Source organism: Gigantopelta aegis, chromosome 14, assembly GCF_016097555.1.
Source record: "Gigantopelta aegis isolate Gae_Host chromosome 14, Gae_host_genome, whole genome shotgun sequence".
Classification (NCBI taxonomy): Eukaryota; Metazoa; Mollusca; class Gastropoda; order Neomphalida; family Peltospiridae; genus Gigantopelta; species Gigantopelta aegis.
The window spans coordinates 34,312,971-34,322,755 of NC_054712.1; positions in this window are offsets into that span (position 1 = coordinate 34,312,971).

A 9,785-nucleotide genomic window follows, 5' to 3' on the forward strand; every position below is an offset into this window, starting at 1 on the left:
TTCAACAAAGGAGACATTCGGGCAAAATGACCTGGACAAACCTTTTCTCACTGTTTTACTATTTTTCCATTATTCTACTCACAATATGTTGTGATTCGTTTGCATCTCTTTATAGCTTTTTCTATCGTTTTCCCCGTGAATTTCTTTATGAGATTCGTTTCTGAAATAGGCCTACATTTAGTGGCTATTATATATTTTTAAAATAATAATGATGATGATGATGATGATAATGATTTATAATAATAATAACTCTTCTAAGAATGCCTCCATCTTTAAGTCATATCGATAAGCGAAACCAGACAAACGATTAGTAGTCAGCGATAGATCGTAATAGCCATCGCCATACATAATGATATGGTTTCAAAACCTCTCTAATATCAGCAAAAATTTATCAGTCAAAAAAGAAGTTGTAATGACTGCGAATTATCAGTATTTTACACTGCCTTTGGCCCTAACATTACCGGCTTTAAGCATCCAGTAATTCATTCCACGTAACATCAGTAACCTCTTCTCGTTGCAGGACGGAAGCAGTCGCCTGCGCCAATCAACAAACAAATGGATTTGGCCATCTTGGAGCTCGACACGGCACACGGACGTGTACAGAGCAGGGTGACGAAGCGTTCGAGTTGCCGGGTCCGAGTACAGGACACATAAGACTGTTGTAGATCAGGGTCAGAGTGCAGAACATATAAGACTGTTGTAGATCAGGGTCAGAGTGCAGAACACATAAGACTGTTGTAGATCAGGGTCAGAGTGCAGAACACATAAGACTGGTGTAGATCAGGGTCAGAGTGCTGGACACATAAGACTGTTGTAGATCAGGGTCAGAGTACAGAACACATAAGACTGTTGTAGATTAGGATCAAAGTACAGAACACATAAAACTTACACGACTAAACCACAATTCTTATTACAGTACAACAAATATAGTTCGAAATACACGTATTCCAGTTTCTTTTGACATTAAAATTCTCCATCTTCTGTAACGATGTAATTGAAATACGTGTACTTCGAACTACATATGCTGTAGTAACAAATAAAATTCGAAGTACACACATTTCATTTTCTTTTGACCTTAATATGCTCCATATTCGGAAATGATATAATTGTCTGCTTGAAATAGATACCAATACGACTAAACCACGCTTCTCATTACTGCTAACAGTACAACAAATGTAGTTCAAAGTACATTCATTTAATTTTCTTTTGTCTTTGCTCCATCTTCCGTAATGATGTAATTTCTACATGAAATAGACGCCGAACACATGTACGACTGATATAACTGACCCCGGGACCCAATTCACTAAACTCTCGCAACTTTGCGATCTCGCAGTGCACTGTAAAAATGCATACAAGAGCGATGCGATGTAGTTTAAGAGAGCTTAAAAGAGCTTTGTGAATTAGGCGCCAGACCGACCAAAAACATTAACATTATTAAAATCGTATATCTGTTCCCAACAGAGTCCAAAGGGAGTTTTGAATATTTCAAGAGAGCCCTCATCGAGGCAGAGTGTTTGGTTGGGGTGTTTTTCATTACGATGGCTGTTGGTTTCTATCTGCTAGGACAATATGGACCGAGTGTACAAATCTGAACGACAAAACCGTATTCCGATATTAAAATTATATCTCTGCACAAGGCAGTGTCCAGAGGATGTTAGGCAAAGTCATGTTTGCTTCCACGATCCAAAACGCCTGTGTGTGTGTGTGTGTGTATGTGTGTGTGTGTGTGTGTGTGTGTGTGGCGGTGTCTTTCACGTGTGTAACTTCGTACATTTGAATGCTTAAACACCTACGTTTAGGGAAAACAGGTTTCGTAGCTTCGGCTGATATACCTTTAGTTTGCCTGTAAGAAGATTTCGATTCTCAAGACTGGCTAGAAAAAATTAAATCATCACGTCAGAATTTAGTGGTAAACAGTTACATGGGCATGCACTCGTACTGTCCAAACGTTCTAAGAAGCCGGTGCGGTAGCCTGTATTGTAAAGGTTGTAGGGTGTATACTACCAAATCAAATCCCATAGACGACAATAGTAACATATGCGGCTAAAACTCCTACCTGCAACGTATCAACCGACATAAACGCCACGGATATAAATACTACCACCCCTTACACTTAAAGTGAATCAGAAAAAAATGGGGGTCAAGCTGCTCGTTTCTGAGATAACGGGTAGCGTCTATGACTACCCTAGTTTCGCACAAAATTTAAGTACTTTTTTTTTCAGGTACCCCATACATGTTTCAAGCACAAGGCTACTTGACACATTGGTACTAGATGAAATAAAATTGCACATTTATTTTACCCAGATGAAACTATTATTTTTTACAACCAACACACTCACATTTATAACCAATCACAGGACTTGTGGTGTTCACTTCTCTATCAAAAGTTCGGTGCACCTCGAACTTTGACCCAGCCCGAATTTATTTGGTATAGTACTACCTGTAAGAAGCTGATGATGTTGCAGGCATTTTGGTAAGAAAAGTCTTAAGTGGACATGCTTGTCGTGGTCATAGAATCGAACCTCAGTGTCCAGAGATTGGAAGAAGGAAGGGAGGGAATGTTTTATTGAACGACGCACTCAACACATTTTATTTATGGTTATATGGCGTCAGACATATGGTTAAAGGAAGAAAAATGTTTTATTTAACGACGCACTCAACATATTTTATTTACGGTTATATGGCGTCAGACATATGGTTAAGGACCACACAGATATTGAGAGAGGAAACCCGCTCCGCGCCATTTCATGGGCTACTCTTTTCGATTAGCAGCAAGGGATCTTTTATATGCACTATCTCACAGACAGGACAGTACATATCACGGCTTTTGTTAACCAGTTGTGGAGCACTGGCTGGAACGAGAAATAGCCCAATGGGTCCACCGACGGGGATCAATCCTCGACCGACCGCGCATCAAGCGAGAGCTTTACCACTGGGCTACGTCCCCCACCCCCTAGAGAGTGGAGCTTACAAACTCTGGTGGCATCCATGGAAAAACAGGCATAACAAAAATGGCGTAACAATTGTTTTCTTCACCTTGCACTCACGCAAGTCTAATTTTCGCAAATCATTTTCCGTTCGTCCATTGAAATTTAAAATGCCATATACATGGTTGCAAAATAATAATAATAACAATAAAAAGGTTTCCTATAAATGTTTTGACGTGATCCTTAAATAATTTAAACAAACTTTAATTATCTGAAGTCTGAAAAACCTTATCAGGATACAAATAAAGCCTTCAAAGTAAATTCCCAGAGTGTCTCTTATAGCGCAAGAGAAAGAGTTTGCAAACCCACATTCAGTTCGACTCGAACGTGCGAAACTGGAGTGTTCTTGAGTTGGTATTTTGTTTGAAGAACCCCTTTAGCGTCGCCGTATGCTTTGACGACTGGCGGAATTTAGTGTAATTAGTCAATGGTCCTCTATCCGTGACATTCATAGAGTTGTATAAGCTGAAAATATTGATACCTTCCAATGTTATTAAAGGGACATTTCTGAGTTTGCTGCAATTTGTCAGGTGTTATCGACTAACAGAGACTTTTTAACCATTGTAATTACATATCAAATATATTTTGCTGTATAAAATATTAGTGTCTGTATGTTAAACGTGTTTCTGGTCGTTTTAATATTTGTACTAGGTTAAATTTCATTTAATTTCCTAAAATATTATTTTTTTGTACGTATTGAATTATTTGAAGACAAAACCCAGTTTGGGCTTCTTACAAATATTAAGACGACCAGAAACACATTGAATATACAGACACTGATATTGTAAACAAGAACATATATTTAATATGTAAGTTTAATCGTAGAATTATTTTATTTGTCGAAAACATCTTACAATGCAGCAAACTCAGGAATGTCCCTTTAATTCTATAAATATTAAAGAACATTTTTAACGTTTTTCTGTAGGCTGGGCCTCCGACATTTTTGTTATTGGCGCACTTCCACTTCACAATGTTGTAAACATTGGGATCGATCCTCCTCAGTGTGCCCATTGGCCGCTATTTCTCGTTCCAGCCTCTTCAACACAACTGGTGTACCAAAGGCTGTGGTGGGGTGGGACCTAGTCCAGTGGTAAAGCGCTCGCCTGATGCGCGGTCGGTCTTGGATCAATCCCCGTCGGTGTGCCCATTGGGCTATTTCTCATTCCAGCCAATGCACCACGACTAGTATATATCAAAGACCATGGTATGTGCTATCCTGTCTGCGGGATGGGGCACAAAAAAGATCCCTTGCTACTAATGGAAAAATGTAGTGGGTAGGAAACTAAGACCGTACGTCAAAATTACCAAATGTTTGACATCAAATAGTCGATGATGAATAAATCTAGTGGGTCGTTATATAAAAACAAACATTAACTTTATATTAAAGGAATATATTAAAGCTTTTAGCAGATTGGGCCTCCGACAAGTTGCTTATCGGCGCACTGTTGCTTCACATTATTGGCTAACGTTCTGGACACTGAAAATGGCCGGGATTTAGTTCAGCCACTAGACAGCTCATGTCCTAGTGGTATATCAAAGACCCTGGTACGTGTTGTCCTGTCATAGAAAACTCCATGTAAAAGATCTCTTGCTGCGAATGTAGAGGGTTGGGTTTTGGTTTGGATTTCTTTTTAAAACTATGTGTTGGAATTGAAAAATATGTGGCATCCTGCAGCCAGTGATTTATTTTGTATTGGCGTGTGAATGGATCTCCGACCAACATATCTCTTCAGTCTAACCAAGAAGTGGAATTCATTGACGATATCTGGAAACCAAAGCTGATTTGACCATTTTAGAGACACGCTGAGCAACATTAGCTCCAATCAGAATCCAGACTGCGAGGGAGGTAAGCAGCTGATGGCTAATACGTAAATGTGAGGTCCTTGACCGGCCTCGGTGGTGTCGTGGTGAAGCCATCGGACATAAGGCTGGTAGGTACAGGGTTCGCAGCCCGGTACCGGCTCTCATCCAGAGCGAATTTTAACAACTCGGTGGGTAAGGCCACTACACCCTCTTCTCTCTCACTGGCCACTAACAACTAACTCACTGTCCTGAGCAGACAGCCCAGATAGCTGAGATGTGTGCCCATGACAGCGTGCTTGAACCTTAATTGGATATTAGCACGAAAATAAGTTGAAATGATATGAAAATGTGGTCCTTTCACAAGACATCTTTGCGACTAGCAGTTATACGTTTCGTGTGTTTACGTATTTGGCATCTATTTCTCACCAAAAAAAAATTAAATCATTACATAAGATAGAGTATTGTAAAGAAGAAATAAAATGAAATATGTATACGTCAAGCTATAGTAGTTGTACTGATAGTAGTAACGGTTTTTATGGTTTAGTCGTAGATTTACGTCTACAAAAAAAGAAATGTTTTATTTAACAACGCACTCAGCACATTGTATTTACGGTTATATGGCGTCAGACATATGGCTAAGGACCACACAGATATTGAGAGAGGAAACCTCTGTCGCCACTTCATGGGCTACTCTTTTCGATTAGCAGCAAGTGATCTTTTATATGCACCATCACACAGACAGGGTAGTACATACCACGGTATTTGATATACCAGTCATGTTGCACTGGCTGGAACGAGAAATAGCCCAATGGGCCCACCGACGGGGATCGATCCCACACCGACCGCGCATCGAGCGAGCGCTGTATTTACGTTTACATGCAAATCTACGTTTACGGTGGTTTTGTTAAATTGATCCTAGGTTGACAGAGATTCGTGGAAAACAAATCAAAGCTTTTCCAAAATATCCTTTCAACTCTGCATTGTGTGGAGATACTATTTTAATTACGATAATGGTTTTGTCGTTCAGTCCAGTGTCCAGAACCACTGACGAATACCACTAAAAGGCTGCCGAGTGTAGTATACATTTTAAATTTTTTGAAAAGACCTAAAAACAAATTGTTTGTTTCCGGAAAACTAACCGGCTGACCTTAAAGGGACATTCCCGATTTTGCTGCAATTTTTAAGATATTATTGACTAACAGAGACTTTTTAACGATTGTAATTACATATTAAATATATTTTTCTGCATAAAATATTAGTGGCTGTATATTAAACGTGTTTCTGATCGTTCTAATATTTGTACTAGGTTAAATTTCATTTAATTTCCTAAAATATTATTTTTTCGTACGTATGAAATTATTTGAAGACAAAACCCAGTTTGGGCTTCTTAAAAATATTAAGACGACCAGAAACACATTGAATATATAGACACTGATACCCTAAATAAGAAAATATATTTAATATGTAAGTTTAATCGTAGAAATATTTTATTAGTCGGAAACATCTTACAATGCAGCAAACTCAGGAATGTCCCTTTAATGGGAAGTGTTTTCGTATATATTTTTCACTATTTTCAAAAATTAATATGTAAGTGATCAGGACCGTAGCTAGCGCGGGGGCAAGGGGGTCTTCCCCCCCCCCCCCCCCCCCCCCCCGAAACAAATCCGGAAAGCATTATAGAAAGTTAAAGAAAATTCTCTTCTTAACTGTTTTAGGAGTTTTAGACTATTAACTACTCAGTTGCCCTCCCCACCCCACAAACAAAAAATCCTAGCTACGGCCCTGGAGATACAAGTGCATACACAATATTTTATCTGGATCCGTAGAGGTGAATATAATTTTTAATAAAATACAATCGATCTACCATACCTAATGTGTTTTGGCGTGTTCCCTGAAAAACATTTCGTTTTAGGTCAAGGAATAAGAATGGTCTCGAGTTGTAACGGTTATGGACTGAACTCCAGAAGATTGGTCGAGTGAAAGAAGATTACGTGTGTGTTATGGTGAAAAACGAAATGGATTGCCGAATTCAAACGGAATAAGACGAACTGTTGATATGTATGTCTGTATATTTTACCATCTGGTCATCTGAGAGCAAAGTTCTGTTCTGTTCTATTCTGTGCGGTTCTGTTCTGTTCAAGCGTTGAATTTGACCCGTTTCCAGGAAGTCGAAAGGGACATCAAATTATATTTTCAAAATGTCTTCTCTATAACTTGCAGCCTCGGTTCTTGGTTACAGAGAAAAAATCTTGTTTATTAACACGCTATTCCAAAATTTCTAATCAATTTTAAACGGACATTACATAAAAAGAAATGTTTATTTAACACGCCGGTTGACAAGATTTTTTTTTTTCTTTTTTTTTCTTCTCGCTATTGTTGCACTTTTGTATAATGCATTGGGAAAAAACCCACATTCAAATAAAAAAGGAAAATCTCTGAGGGTATACATTTGTTTCAACAATTCAATAAATTCTTAATTTCCTAATCTTGTCAAGTCAGGAAGATAAAGGAAATCAATAATAAGTTTAACCTAAAAAGCACCAGTTCGATTTGAAGCTCTTTCCGCCAATTATGAACGCTTCCTAGCAATACATTTAGAAAATGCGAGCACGCTGAGCTGTAATAGTCTGTGTTATAGATTATAAATGTTTTACGATCACCGAGAAAACAGCGGAGAAAACTGATTTCGGGAATATATTACTTCAACTGTTAAAATGGTCATATAAATGAGGGGGCGGGATGTATAATTGTCTTGGAGAGTTATGCCAGAGGTCATTCAAAACAACAAACAAAACTTTCTTCTCTCTCTCTCTCTCTCTCTCTCTTTCTCTCTCTCTCTGTCTCTCTCTCTCTCTCTCTCTCTCTCTCTCTCTCTCTCTCTCTCTCTCTCTCTCTCTCTCTCTCTCTCTCTATATATATATATATATATATATATATATATATATATATATATATGTGTGTGTGTGTCTGTGTGTGTGTGTGTGCGTGCGTGCGTGTCTGTGTGTACGTGTCTGTGTGTGCGTGTGTGTGTCACTGTGTGTGTGTCTGTCTCTGTCTCTTTTTTGTGTCCCTATATCTGTCGCTCACTGACTCACTTTGTCTAGACAGTGAGACACGAAACCCACTGTCGCTACTCCTACCGATAAAAAAGTGTATTTGTTTTGTTTAACGACACCACTAGAGCACATTGATTAATTAATCATCGGCTATTGGATGTCAAACATGTGGTAATTATGACTCGTAGTAATCAGAGGAAACCCGCTACATTTTTCTTAATGCAGCAAGGGATCTTTAATATGCACTTTCCCACAGACAGGAAAGCACATACCACGACCTTTGTTCAGTTGTCGTGCACTGGTTGAAACCAGAAAAAAAAACAATCAATTGAATGGATCCACCGAGGTGGTTCGATCCTGTGACGCAAGCGCCTCAAGTGAGCACTCAACCGACTGAGCTAAATCCCCCACGCCACCCTACCCCTTACCGATAAATAAACAGAGAGAACTACATTCGTTTTCGTTAGATACCATGTATGTTACAATTCGTTATAACGAGCGAAATCGAGTTGGATACATTTTTAAACAACGAGTTGTAAGATAAATGGTATATAACGAACACAAATGTAATATTCTGTGTCTTACATAAATTTAACCTTCTTTTCCAATAAAAAAAAAAGCATCACAAAGTAATCAATTTCAGGTTAACTTATACAAGTCACGTCACAAAGCTATCAATTTCTATCGTGTCTATTTAATTGGATGGCATGACTGTATCGACCGAGTCGCCACCTAGGAGCTGCCAGTCGTGTGTCTTTAAAGGGACATTCCTGAGTTTGCTGCAATGTTTAAGATGTTATCGACGAACAGAGACTATTTAACTATTGTAATTACATATCAAATGTATATTTCTGCATAAAATATTAGTGGTTGTATATTAAACGTGTTTCTGATCGTTCTAATATTTGTACTAGGTTAAATTTCATTTTATTTCTTAAGATACTTCTTTCTTTTTCATACGTACGAAATTATTTGAAGACAAAATCCAGTTTGGGCTTCTTACAAATATTAAGACGACCAGAAACACCTTGAATATATAGACACAGATATTGTAAACAAGAAAATATATTTAATATGTAAGTTTAATCGTAGAAATATTTTATTAGTCGGAAACATCTTACAATGCAGCAAACTCAGGAATGTCCCTTTAAATGATTATACACGTATGTGTGTTATTGGGATGTGTTACAATATCAATAACGAATGATATTCTCACCAACGTATGTGTAAGAAATAATTACAAGCTGGCCAGATCTCGGTGTTATGTCCTATCTAATGTGTAGAGAAAAAGACATTTTTTTTACCGACACATTGACAGGTTGTAATGTCAAGAGCTACTGCGTGCTGAACAAATATAATGCATTTGCGTCAAAAGAGAACCGATAAATTGGCATCTATAGGTTCCAACGAACCAAATCAGTTCCTATTGTCAATAATGTTAACGTTTTATGTATAATGTTTAAAGTTTTTTAAGTCCAAACTTTGGTTCAAAGGATGGTTACAGACATTACACAAGACAAGATATAAAAAAACAACTACAAAAACACAAACTAAATTAATTTTTATTTACTTCTTTTAATGTATTCCAACAAATTAGATCGATCCCCGTTGGTGGACCCATTGGGCTATTTCTCGTTCCAGCCAGTGCTCCACAACTGGTGTAACAAAGGCCGTTGTATATACTATCCTGTCTGTGGGATGGTGCATATAAAAGATCCTTTGCTGCTAATCTAAAAGAGTAGCCCATGAAGTGGCGACAGCGGGTTTCCTCTCTCAATATCTGTATGGTCCTTTACCATGTCTGACGCCATATAACCGTAAATAAAATGTGTTGAGTGCACCGTTAAATAAAACATTTCCTTCCTTCCAACAAATTAATGATGTAATTATTGCTTTATGTTTGCCATAAATTTACTATTATGGTATACCATATCCATAA